The following is a 14,552-nucleotide window of genomic DNA, read 5'->3' as shown; positions in this document are numbered from 1 at the left end:
TTAATGCATTTTAAATTGTTAAATCAAATCAAATGCATAACTTGCATAAATATCCTGATTAACTTATTGTTCTTTCAGAATTCAAGTCTGTCACTGAAAGAAAGATTTCCAAACAGGCTTCTGCCACTGTTAGCATCTGGCTTATGTCCCACTAAAATACAAAACATCTGGCTGTATTATGTCCCACTAAAATACAAAGCATCTGGCTGTATTTCCCACTAAAATCCAAAGCATCTGGCTGTATGTCCCACTAAAATACAAAACATCTGGCTGTATTATGTCCCACTAAAATCCAAAGCATCTGGCTGTATGTCCCACTAAAATACAAAGCATCTGGCTGTATGTCCCACTAAAATACAAAGCATCTGGCTGTATGTCCCACTAAAATACAAAGCATCTGGCTGTATGTCCCACTAAAATACAAAGCATCTGGCTGTATGTCCCACTAAAATACAAAGCATCTGGCTGTATGTCGTCTGAGATTCCTAAAGATTGGAAAGCGGCCGCGGTTCTCCCCCTCTTCAAAGGGGGAGACACTCTGACCCAAATTGTTACAGACCTATATCCATCCTGCCCTGCCTTTCTAAAGTCTTCCAAAGCCAAGTGAACAAACAGATCACCGACCATTTTGAATCCCACCGTACCTTCTCCTCTATGCAATCTGGTTTCCGAGCTGGTCACGGGTGAACCTCAGCCATGCTCAAGGTCCTTAATGATATCATAACCGCCATCGATAAAAGACAGTACTGTGCAGCCGTCTTCATTGACCTGGCCAAGGCTTTCGACTCTGTCAATCACCGTATTCTTATCGGCAGACTCAACAGCCTTGGTTTCTCTAATGACTGCCTCGCATGGTTCACTAACTACTTCTCTGATAGAGTTCAGTATGTCAAATCGGAGGGCCTGTTGTCCGCAAGGACAATGGGAAAAAATGTCAGTCTCTCGATGTGCAAAACTGATAGAGACATACCCCAAGCGACTTACAGCTGTAATCGCAGCAAAAGGTGGCGCTACAAAGTATTAACTTAAGGGGGCTGAATAATTTTGCACGCCCAATTTTTCAGTTTTTGATTTGTTAAAAAAGTTTGAAATATCCAATAAATGTCGTTCCACTTCATGATTGTGTCCCACTTGTTGTTGATTATTCACAAAAAAATACAGTTTTATATCTTTATGTTTGAAGCCTGAAATGTGGCAAAAGGTCGCAAAGTTCAAGGGGGCCGAATACTTTCGCAAGGCACTGTATGTAACAATTGTGTACAATCCACCAAAATATTTGAGCTAACGAATAACCGAGCGAAGAAGGTGTTCAGCCTGTCAGGAAGCCAGACGTTGGTGTCCGCGACGTGGCTGGTTTTCTTTTTAGAATCCGTGATTGTCTGTAGACCCTGCCACATACGTCTCATGTCTGAGCTGTTGAACTGGGACTCAACTTTGTCCCTATACCAACGTTTAGCCTACATGATTTCTTTGCGGAGTGAAGAACTACACTGTTTGTATTCTTCCATATTCCCAGTCTTCTTGCCCTGGTTAAATGTGGTGGTTCACGCTTTCAGTTTTGTGCGAATTCTCCAATCTATCCACAGTTTTTGGTTTGGGTAGGTTTTAATAGTCACTGTGGGTACAACCCTGAAAAATTAATTCACCGTATGTGTCTATCATATTCTAAAGCTACACTGAACATATCCCAGTGATCAAAACAATCTTAAAGCGTGATTTCCGATTGGTCAGACAAGCGTTGAATAGTCCTCACCCCAGGTGCTTCCTGTTTGAGTTTCTGCCAATATGAGGGGAGGAGCAAGATGGAATCGTGGTGAGATTTGCTGAATGGAGGGCGGGGGAGGGCATTATATGCATTCCGGAAGGTAGAATAACAATGGTTGAGAGTTTTAGCAGCTGTTATTCCTTGTCCAAACAGTTGATACATATTTGGTAACTTTCACTTGCTTGACACTTTGTCATACCTTTGTTTGGTTGTAGTGCGTAACAGTCTACAGTTATCTTTATGTTCCCATCTTCTTGACCTTCTTCAGCACTGTTGTACTCCACCATGGCTGTGTAGGCGCTGAATTTTGCGCAGAGGGAGAGAGCTCCTGTTTCACTTTGTTCACGGTGCGACCAGAATTGTTTCTTTACAAGCCAATTTATTTGCCAATGGCAGTGAAGTGAAGAAATTGTCCATTGTGACATTCGTCCCCTTGCCAGCATAAGGTTCCATAAGCCTCATCACCACATTCTCCCACACTCTCTCACCTGCTGCCTCATGTGGATATCTTTCCAGATATTGAAAGCAGTTCAACAAGTACATTTGTGCACGCTCTCGCTGTCTAGCCTATTCCCTGTAGGCCAGAGTAGACTGATAAGACCGCTCATCAACCGCTCATCAACTCACCCATTCTCCCCCTTTCTCCCCAACATACTTTACTTAATTTATTTAATCTGTTGTTATATTTGTGAAATTAGTTTAGATTAAGTTTCATTATCGGGGTGATTATCAGCTAGGCACTGCACTTTCAACTGTTGGAAGAAGGAGCAGAGCAGGCCCTACTGTTGGGAGAAGAAGGAGCGGAGCTGGCCCTACTGTTGGGAGAAGAAGGAGCGGAGCAGGCCCTACTGTTGGGAGAAGAAGGAGCGGAGCAGGCCCTACTGTTGGGAGAAGAGGGAGCGAAACCGGCCCTACTGTTGGGAGAAGAAGGAGCGGAGCAGGCCCTACTGTTGGGAGAAGAAGGTGCGGAGCAGGCCCTACTGTTGGGAGAAGAAGGAGCGGAGCTGGCCCTACTGTTGGGAGAAGAAGGAGCGGAGCAGGCCCTATTGTTGGGAGAAGAAGGAGTGGAGCATGCCCTACTGTTGGGAGAAGAAGGAGTGGAGCAGGCCCTACTGTTGGGAGAAGAGGGAGCGGAGCAGGCCCTACTGTTGGGAGAAGAAGGAGTGGAGCAGGCCCTACTGTTGGGAGAAGAAGGAGCGGAGCAGGCCCTACTGTTGGGAGAAGGAGGAGCGGAGCAGGCCCTACTGTTGGGAGAAGAGGGAGCGAAACAGGCCCTACTGTTGGGAGAAGAAGGAGCGGAGCTGGCCCTACTGTTGGGAGAAGAAGGAGCGGAGCAGGCCCTACTGTTGGGAGAAGAGGGAGCGAAACCGGCCCTACTGTTGGGAGAAGAAGGAGCGGAGCAGGCCCTACTGTTGGGAGAAGAGGGAGCAAAACAGGCCCTACTGTTGGGAGAAGAAGGAGCGGAGCAGGCCCTACTGTTGGGAGAAGAAGGAGCGGAGCAGGCCCTACTGTTGGGAGAAGAGGGAGCGAAACAGGCCCTACTGTTGGGAGAAGAAGGAGCGGAGCAGGCCCTACTGTTGGGAGAAGAAGGTGCGGAGCAGGCCCTACTGTTGGGAGAAGAAGGAGCGGAGCTGGCCCTACTGTTGGGAGAAGAAGGAGCGGAGCAGGCCCTATTGTTGGGAGAAGAAGGAGTGGAGCAGGCCCTACTGCTGGGAGAAGAAGGAGTGGAGCAGGCCCTACTGTTGGGAGAAGGAGCGGAGCAGGCCCTACTGTTGGGAGAAGTAGGTGCGGAGCAGGCCCTACTGTTGGGAGAAGGTGCGGAGCAGGCCCTACTGTTGGGAGAAGAAGGAGCGGAGCAGGCCCTACTGTTGGGAGAAGAAGGTGCGGAGCAGGCCCTACTGTTGGGAGAAGGAGCGGAGCAGGCCCTACTGTTGGGAGAAGAAGGAGCGGAGCAGGCCCTACTGTTGGGAGAAGAAGCGGAGCGGAGAAGTGGAGCGCAGCAGGCCACGATACTGTGAAAAGGAACGTAACAGGCCCTACTTTTGGGGGAAGGAGCGGAGCAGGCCCTACTTAAGGGAGAAGGAGTGGAGCAGGCCCTATTGTGGGGAGAAGAAGGAGCGGAGCAGGCCCTACTGTAGGGAGAAGAAGGAGTGGAGCAGGCCCTATTGTGGGGAGAAGAAGGAGCGGAGCTGGCCCTATTGTGGGGAGAAGAAGGAGCGGAGCAGGCCCTATTGTGGGGAGAAGAAGGAGCGGAGCAGGCCCTATTGTGAGGAGAAGAAGAAGTGGATTAGGCCCTATTGTGGGGAGAAGAAGGAGCGGAGCAGGCCCTATTGTGAGGAGAAGAAGGAGTGGATTAGGCCCTATTGAGGGGAGAAGAAGGAGCGGATTAGGCCCTATTGTGGGGAGAGGAAGGAGTGGATTAGGCCCTATTGTGGGGAGAAGAAGGAGCGGGGCAGACCCTACTGTTGGGAGAAGGAGGAGCGGAGCAGGCGTTACTGTTGGAAACCACATATCCTGAGGCTACATTCATTGTAGCTGGGGATTTTAACAAGGCTAATCTGAAAACAAGACTCCCTAAACTGTATCAGCATATCGATTGCGCAACCAGGGCTGGTAAAATCCTGGATCATTGCTATTCTAACTTCCGCAACGCATATAAGGCCCTCCCCCGCCCTCCTTTTGGAAAAGCTGAACATGACTCCATTTTGTTGCTCCCAGCCTACAGAGAGAAACTAAAAGCTACCAAGCTCAGGTCTGTTCAACGCTGGTCCGACCAATCTGATTCCACGCTTCAAGACTGCTTTGATCACGTGGATTGGGATATGTTCCGCATTGTGTCAAACAACAACATTGATGAATACGCTGATTCGGTGAGCGAGTTCATTAGAAAGTGCGTTGACGATGTCGTACCCATAGCAACGATTAAAACATTCCCAAACCAGAAACCGTGGATTGATGGCAGCATTCGCGTGAAACTGAAAGCACAAACCACTGCTTTTAACCAGGGCAAGGTGACCGGAAACATGACCGAATACAAACAGTGTAGCTATTCCCTCCACAAGGCAATCAAACAAGCTAAGCATCAGTATAGAGACAAAGTAGAGTCGCAATTCAACAGCTCAGACACAAGAGGTATGTGGCAGGGTCTACAGTCAATCATGGATTTCAAAAAGAAAACCAGCCCCGTCACGGACCAGGATGTCCTGCTCCCAGACAGACTAAATAACTTTTTTGCCCGCTTTGAGGACAATACAGTGCCACTGACACGGCCCGCAACAAAAACCTGTGGATTCTCCTTCACTGCAGCCGACATGAATAAAACATTTAAACGTGTTAACCCTCGCAAGGCTGCAGGCCCAGATGGCATTTCCAGCCGCATCCTCAGAGCATGCGCAGACCAGCTGGCTGGTGTGTTTACAGACACATTCAATCAATCCTTATCCCAGTCTGCTGTTCCCACATGCTTCAAGAGGGCCACCATTGTCCCTGTTCCCAAGAAAGCTAAGGTAACTGAGCTAAACGACTACCGCCCCGTAGCATTCACTTCCGTCATCATGACGTGCTTTGAGAGACTAGTCAAGGACCATATCACCTCCACCCCACCTGACACCCTAGACCCACTCCAATTTGCTTATCGCCCAAATAGGTCCACAGACGACGCAATCGCAACCACACTGCACACTGCCCTAACCCATCTGGAAAAGAGGAATACCTATGTGAGAATGCTGTTCTTCGACTACAGCTCAGCATTTAACACCATAGTACTCTCCAAACTCGTCATCAAGCTCGAAATGCAACTGGGTACTGGACTTCCTGACGGGCCGCCCCCAGGTGGTGAGGGTAGGTAACAACATCTCCACCCCGCTGATCCTCAACACTGGGGCCCCACAAGGGTGCGTTCTGAGCCCTCTCCTGTACTCCCTGTTCACCCACGACTGCGTGGCCATGCACGCCTCCAATTCAATCATCAAGTTTGCGGACGACACTACAGTGGTAGGCTTGATTACCAACAACGACGAGACGGCCTGCAAGGAGGAGGTGAGGGCCCTCGGAGTGTGGTGTCAGTAAAATAACCTCACACTCAACGTCAACAAAACAAAGGAGATGATTGTGGACTTCAGGAAACAGCAGAGGGAGCACCCCCTATCCACATCGACGGGACAGTAGTGGAGAGGGTAGTAAGTTTTAAGTTCCTCGGCATACACATCACGGACAAACTGAATTGGTCTACCCACACAGACAGCATTGTGAAAAATGTGCAGCAGCGCCTCTTCAACCTCAGGAGGCTGAAGAAATTCAGCTTGTCACCAAAAGCACTCACAAACTTCTACAGATACCCAATCGAGAGCATCCTATCGGGCTGTTTCACCGCCTGGTACGGCAACTGCTCCACCCACAACCGTAAGGATCACCAGAGGGAAGTGAGGTCTGCACAACGCATCACCGGGGGCAAACTACCTGCCCTCCAGGACACCTACACCACCCGATGTCCCAGGAAGGCCATAAAGAACATCAAGGACAACAACCACCCGAGCCACTGCCTGTTCACCCCGCTATCATCCAGAAGGCGAGGTCAGTACAGGTGCATCAAAGCAGGGACCGAGAGACTGAAAAACAGCTTCTATCTCAAGGCCATCAGACTGTTAAACAGCCACCACTAACATTGAGTGGCTGCTGCCAACACACTGACTCAACTTCAGACACTTTAATAATGGAAATTGATGGAAATTGATGGAAATGTATGGAAAAATATATCACTAGCCACTTTAAACAATGCTACTTAATATAATGTTTACCTACCCTACATTACTCATCTCATATGTATATGTATATACTGTACTCTATATCATCTACTGCATCTTTATGTAATGCATGTATCACTAGCCACTTTAAACTGTGCCACTTTGTTTACATACCCTACATTACTCATCTCATATGTATATACTGTACTCGATACCATCTACTGCATCTTGCCTATGCCGTTCTGTACCATCACTCATTCATATATCTTCATGTACATATTCTTTATCCCTTTACACTTGTGTGTATAAGGTAGTAGTTTTGGAATTGTTAGGTTAGATTACTCGTTGGTTATTACTGCATTGTCGGAACTAGAAGCACAAGCATTTCGCTACACTCGCATTAACATCTGCTAACCATGTGTATGTGACAAGTAAGATTTGATTTGATTTGTTGGAAGAAGTAGCAGTGGAGCAGTCCCTAATGTTGGAAGAAGTAGGAGTGGAGCAGTCCCTAATGTTGGGAGGAGGAGCAGAGCAGGCCCTACTATTGGGAGTAGGAGCGGAGCAGGCCCTACTGTTGGAAGAAGAAGGAGCAATGGGGGAAATTCATTCAAATAATGACATTCCTTCATTAACATTTCTTCGGGCTAGGCATCCCGCCAGCGGAACACCTGTCGAAAACTTCCAGTGAAATTGGAGGGTGCGCAATTCAAATAAATAATCATAAAAACTATGGATATTAAACATTTTGGTACATACAAGTGTCTTGTATCGGTTAAAAGCTTAAATTCTTGTTCATCTGTCTGATTTACAATAGGTTTTACAGCGACAGCATGCCATGCGATTGTTTGAGGACGTTGCCCCACATCAACACACTCCACCGGCACAGGCTTCATAAAATCACAAATAGCAATTAAATATTCACTTACTTAAAAAAAAAAAAATCTTCTGATTTGCAATCCAAAGGGTCCCAACTACTACATGTAGTATCGTTTTGTTAGATAAAATCCTTCTTTATATCCCAAAAAGTCAGTTTAGTTGGTGCTATCGATTTGAGTAATCCACTCGTTCAACACGCAGAGAAAGGAATCCAAAAAGCTACCGCTAAACTATGTTAAAACAAGTCAAAATACATTTCTATCTAATCCTCAGGTACCCTAAAATGTAATTAAACTATAATATTTCATACGGAAAGTATTATGTTCAATAGGAAAATTATATTAGCAGGCGTGCGCACAGACTGATTTCCAACTCAGTCCCAACTGATTTCCAACTGAGTCCCAGTACTAAAACTAATTTTTCTTCCTCATTTGGGAAGAAACAAGCCGGAAACTTTGAACAAAGACTGTTGACATCTAGTGGAAGCCATAGGAATTGCAATGTGGGAGCTGGATTTGAATATGCCCCTATACCTTCCATTGTAAGAGCATGTGCTCTCAAAAAAAAAGGAATTCCGGTTGGTATTTCTTTGGATTTTCTCCTAACATATATATTGTGTCATACATTAATTTAAAATTTCTACAAACTTCAAAGTGTTTTCTATCCAATGGTCCCAATTATATGCATATCCTGGCTTCTGGGCCTGAGTAACAGGCAGTTTACTTTGGGCATGTCAGCCAGGTGGAAATTCAGAAAAACTGACCCTAACCTGAAGAATGGTTGTAACTCCTGTTCTGATTTTAAGATTCTAACAACGTCAATGTGTTACAGTGCCTTGCGAAAGTATTCGGCCCCCTTGAACTTTGCGACCTTTTGCCACATTTCAGGCTTCAAACATAAAGATATAAAACTGTATTTTTTTGTGAAGAATCAACAACAAGTGGGACACAATCATGAAGTGGAACGACATTTATTGGATATTTCAAACTTTTTTAACAAATCAAAAACTGAAAAATTTGGTGTGCAAAATTATTCAGCCCCTTTACTTTCAGTGCAGCAAACTCTCTCCAGAAGTTCAGTGAGGATCTCTGAATGATCCAATGTTGACCTAAATGACTAATGATGATAAATACAATCCACCTGTGTGTAATCAAGTCTCCGTATAAATGCACCTGCACTGTGATAGTCTCAGAGGTCCGTTAAAAGCGCAGAGAGCATCATGAAGAACAAGGAACACACCAGGCAGGTCCGAGATACTGTTGTGAAGAAGTTTAAAGCCGGATTTGGATACAAAAAGATTTCCCAAGCTTTAAACATCCCAAGGAGCACTGTGCAAGCGATAATATTGAAATGGAAGGAGTATCAGACCACTGCAAATCTACCAAGACCTGGCCGTCCCTCTAAACTTTCAGCTCATACAAGGAGAAGACTGATCAGAGATGCAGCCAAGAGGCCCATGATCACTCTGGATGAACTGCAGAGATCTACAGCTGGGGTGGAAGACTCTGTCCATAGGACAACAATCAGTCGTATATTGCACAAATCTGGCCTTTATGGAAGAGTGGCAAGAAGAAAGCCATTTCTTAAAGATATCCATAAAAAGTGTTGTTTAAAGTTTGCCACAAGCCACCTGGGAGACACACCAAACATGTGGAAGAAGGTGCTCTGGTCAGATGAAACCAAAATTGAACTTTTTGGCAACAATGCAAAACATTATGTTTGGCGTAAAAGCAACACAGCTGAACACACCATCCCCACTGTCAAACATGGTGGTGGCAGCATCATGGTTTGGGCCTGCTTTTCTTCAGCAGGGACAGGGAAGATGGTTAAAATTCATGGGAAGATGGATGGAGCCAAATACAGGACCATTCTGGAAGAAAACCTGATGGAGTCTGCAAAAGACCTGAGACTGGGACGGAGATTTGTCTTCCAACAAGACAATGATCCAAAACATAAAGCAAAATCTACAATGGAATGGTTCAAAAATAAACATATCCAGGTGTTAGAATGGCCAAGTCAAAGTCCAGACCTGAATCCAATAGAGAATCTGTGGAAAGAACTGAAAACTGCTGTTCTCAAATGCTCTCCATCCAACCTCACTGAGCTCGAGCTGTTTTGCAAGGAGGAATGGGAAAAAATGTGCAAAACTGATAGAGACATACCCCAAGCGACTTACAGCTGTAATCGCAGCAAAAGGTGGCGCTACAAAGTATTAACTTAAGGGGGCTGAATAATTTTGCACGCCCAATTTTTCAGTTTTTGATTTGTTAAAAAAGTTTGAAATATCCAATAAATGTCGTTCCACTTCATGATTGTGTCCCACTTGTTGTTGATTCTTCACAAAAAAATACAGTTTTATATCTTTATGTTTGAAGCCTGAAATGTGACAAAAGGTCGCAAAGTTCAAGGGGGCCGAATACTTTCGCAAGGCACTGTATATAGACTTATTTAGGAGATGTCGAGGACAGAGGACGGCATGACAAAAAATATTGAGTAATAAATTAATACAATTTATGAGCAGTCAAAATGACTGATTTAGCGGTTCTAGTGTAAAATGGGTTTGATTTAAAGTTGTGTTGTGATTTTTTTTAAATGCATTTGGAATAAATTATGTTGATATAGTTGGAGGGAGATAAAGGGGCTCTCTGATATTTGTTGGCTCTCTGTTGCAGCAATTCTCCCCTCTGCATAGAGTCCTCCAATGGCACCACAATGAGACCCTCACACACACCCATTAACCAAGATTAAGATTATGGCAACTCCACCCCATCCCTAGAATCCATGTCCAGGTGGGACAGCGACAGCGACTCCACACACACTCATCCCCAAAACCAACACGAAGGCCAGGCGCGCAACAACAACAACCTTCCTCCCACAAATAATAAAAACAAGGAGACGGAACAAACAGACCAGAATTTTAACTCTTTCCTCTACTGGAGGCCTCCGTTAGTGGATATCAGCCAGGAGCTGGAGATGCTGAAGGGCCAGGGTCCTCGGACTCGGACAGAGGGAGAAAAGGAGGAGGAGGTGGTGGTGTCCAGTCTGGATCCAGCCACCTGCTCTCAGATCCAGAAGGTATTGGACTGCCTCCACATGGACGACCCTGATGTACAAGGTGAGGATTGAGGGAAACATGTCTCGTCAAAGGTTGTTAATTAAGTAAAGAAATTGGTTCAATAATTTTGGACAAGTTGTGTTTTATGGTGACACAATGCACTGGATATCATCCAACCTTCACAACATTATTTAACACACAGTGAACTTAATAGTCTGGACATTTAGGAGTTTGAGCTTGACCTGTGTATTCACAACCGTGTGTGTGTGTTTTTTGTGCGTGTGTTTTTTTGTGTGTGTGTGTTTTGTGTGTGTGTGTCTTTCCGCATGCGTCTCCCAGCCCAAGTACAGGTGCTCTCAGCCGCCATAAAGGCTGCCCAGCTGGAGAGCCAGTCTGAGGAGGAGGGCGAGTCAAAGAGCCAGACACCAGAGGATGGAGAACCAGATGAGGAGTCCTCCCAGAACAGAGTGACCACAGAGGAGACACAGACACCTGAGCCACCAACCCAGCAGGCCAGGGACCCAGCACCCACAGAAGAACAGAAAGAGGCAGAAGCTGAGCCTCAGGAATCACCCCCCAACTCGCCTGTCCTAGTACGGGATGACTCGGAAGGAGTGGAGTCAAAATTACTTTGATGAATTCCTTTTTGACACTGAGGGACTATATGGAACATTCACACTGTTAAAAATACTAACGTTATATGTAATTTTGACACTGGGGCTGCTCTTGAGCCAAAAGGGTTCCACTAAATGTAGAGATATGGTCCAGAAGTTCCCTCATGTTTGTCTGTGCTAGCTGACTGTTATATTTGTCTGTGCTAGCTGACTGCTATATTTGTCTGCTAGCTGACTGGTATGTTTGTCTGTGCGAGCTGACTGGTATATTTGTCTGTGCTAGCTGACTGGTATATTTGTCTGTGCTAGCTGACTGGTATATTTGTCTGTGCTAGCTGACTGGTATATTTGTCTGTGCTAGCTGACTGGTATATTTGTCTGTGCTAGCTGACTGGTATATTTGTCTGTGCTAGCTGACTGGTATATTTGCCTGTGCTAGCTGACTGGTATATTTGTCTGTGCTAGCTGACTGGTATGTTTGTCTGTGCTAGCTGACTGGTATATTTGTCTGTGCGAGCTGACTGGTATATTTGTCTGTGCTAGCTGACTGGTGTATTTGTCTGTGCTAGCTGACTGGTATGTTTGTCTGTGCTAGCTGACTGGTATATTTGTCTGTGCTAGCTGACTGGTATATTTGTCTGTGCTAGATGTTAGTCTGTGCTAGCTGACTGTTATATTTGTCTGTGCTAGCTGACTGGTATATTTGTCTGCTAGCTGACTGGTATATTTGCCTGTGCTAGCTGACTGGTATATTTGTCTGTGCTATCTGACTGGTATATTTGTCTGTGCTAGCTGACTGGTATATTTGTCTGTGCTAGCTGACTGGTATATTTGCCTGTGCTAGCTGACTGGTATATTTGTCTGTGCTAGCTGACTGGTATATTTGTCTGTGCTAGCTGACTGGTATATTTGTCTGTGCTAGCTGACTGGTATATTTGTCTGTGCTAGCTGACTGGTATATTTGTCTGTGCTAGCTGACTGGTATATTTGTCTGTGCTAGCTGACTGGTATATTTGTCTGTGCTAGCTGACTGGTATATTTGCCTGTGCTAGCTGACTGGTATATTTGTCTGTGCTAGCTGACTGGTATGTTTGTCTGTGCTAGCTGACTGGTATATTTGTCTGTGCGAGCTGACTGGTATATTTGTCTGTGCTAGCTGACTGGTGTATTTGTCTGTGCTAGCTGACTGGTATGTTTGTCTGTGCTAGCTGACTGGTATATTTGTCTGTGCTAGCTGACTGGTATATTTGTCTGTGCTAGATGTTAGTCTGTGCTAGCTGACTGTTATATTTGTCTGTGCTAGCTGACTGGTATATTTGTCTGCTAGCTGACTGGTATATTTGCCTGTGCTAGCTGACTGGTATATTTGTCTGTGCTAGCTGACTGGTATATTTGTCTGTGCTAGCTGACTGGTATATTTGTCTGTGCTAGCTGACTGGTATATTTGCCTGTGCTAGCTGACTGGTATATTTGTCTGTGCTAGCTGACTGGTATATTTGTCTGTGCTAGCTGACTGGTATATTTGTCTGTGCTAGCTGACTGGTATATTTGTCTGTGCTAGCTGACTGGTATATTTGTCTGTGCTAGCTGACTGGTATATTTGTCAGTGCTAGCTGACTGGTATATTTGCCTGTGCTAGCTGACTGGTATATTTGTCTGTGCTAGCTGACTGGTATATTTGCCTGTGCTAGCTGACTGGTATATTTGTCTATGTATCTACTCCTGTTGTTGGTCAGGAGCCGGAGCTGATGGAGAGCCTGGAGGGGAAAGAGGACTCTGCTTTCAACCAGGTGTGTGAGGAGAAGTCCAAGGTCCAGGTCAGTTCGTCAGTTCTGTCAAACACTGAATTTCTGAATTTCTAATAAACCTTACTGTGCACATAGAGGGACATTTATGATCCAGTCAAGTCTGGTGTACATCTACATTTAAATTGTTTTGTCTGAGAAAAGTAAAACGATCCAATGTCCAAGGAATTGCGATTGACAAGATCTAGGGTCAGTGTTCCAGAACCAGATTCAGCCTAGTCCTGGTCTAAAATGCGAATCTTCATTGGTGGTGCATTTGAGTCCACGATCTGGCCCTGATCCAGGGGACCAGCTGACGGCGGCCGACCTGGTGCCCATCTTCAACGGCTTCCTTAAGGACCTGGACGAGGTGCGCATCGGCGTGCTCAAACACCTCTATGACTTCCTCAAGGTGAGACCACCATACGTGTAACGAGCAACTGTGTAGCGATTCTAAATCGGCCATCTACATAGGCTACACATTAAAATGAAAACGTTTGGTCCACCTGCTGTGCTCTTTTACTAGCCTGGTCCCAGATCTGTTCGTGCTCTTCTTACCAACTCCATTGCTCATTGTCAAGCCAAACATTGACAAGGAGTTGTCATGAGAGCACAAACAGACTGGAACTCAGGCTACCATAATACGTATCACATGGTAAATCTAGAGTGGATTTTAAATGTGGATGTCTGACTGACTTGACCTGTGTACTGAGTTCATATGGTTGTCATAGAACCAATTTCTCTTTCTCAATAACAACATGTTTAGTTTACAGGTTGACTCCTTTTACTCTTATTTCGTTTGTCTCCACTTCTTTTAATACTTGTGCCTAGCGTCACTAATAAATGATAATTTGTTGTCCAGGGGTTTTGTAATGATGGGGAAACATGATGAGGGTGTTTCCACCAATTCGGTGCCTTTTGAAACGCGTCACTTTTGGTTTCACCCAATTTTACCATTCTGTCTTAACGAACTCATTTTCCCATTCATTTAGATACCAGCTGGCCGGGTGAGTTTCCCATTCATTTAGATACCAGCTGGCCGGGTGAGTCTCCTATTCATTTAGATCAGGGCCAGTCTTTCTCATTCATCTAGGATCGAGGCCTCCAGATTTCTCCCAATAGAGGGCGCACTTGCCACCAGACTGTGATGTCATGCACAATTTTAGTATTCCACTTGGATGGGCCTTCCAATGATCACAGGGTTTCATCCAGGTCAGCAGGGTGGATCAGCCAAAGAATGATGCTCCTGAGCAGGACAGCATATGACAATAAATCACTAACATTGGGCCCGTATCCTCAGTATCTCGGCGTAGGAGTGCTGAACTAGAACCAGTTTTGCCTTTTAGATCGTAATAAGATTATATGGACAGATCGTAGATCAGCATTCCTACTGAGACAGTTTGTGGATTCAGGTCCTGGCCCCGTATCTGTTTGTGCTCTTGTCTACTCCATCAAGCCAAACACACCAATGAGTGACAGGGACTTGGCATGATGGCTCAAACAGACTGTCACTCAGGTTAACATGGCGCTCCATGCTGTCACAGAAGCAGTCACCCTCTTGGTTTTATTTACTCTGCTCTCCCAATGTATATAGAAGTATTGTTGTACTTCTTTGTGGAGTGAAGATATCAGAGAAAGAAAATGTTTATTTTTAGGATGACCCCCCTGAAGAGCCAGTGTGTGTTGAACAGAACGTCTTCATGTGTGTGTCCA

The sequence above is a fragment of the Oncorhynchus mykiss genome, chromosome 7 (genome assembly GCF_013265735.2).
Source record: "Oncorhynchus mykiss isolate Arlee chromosome 7, USDA_OmykA_1.1, whole genome shotgun sequence".
In the NCBI taxonomy this organism is placed as follows: domain Eukaryota; kingdom Metazoa; phylum Chordata; class Actinopteri; order Salmoniformes; family Salmonidae; genus Oncorhynchus; species Oncorhynchus mykiss.
The sequence above is the reverse complement of the archived record's forward strand: the minus strand, read 5'-3'. Positions refer to the sequence as shown.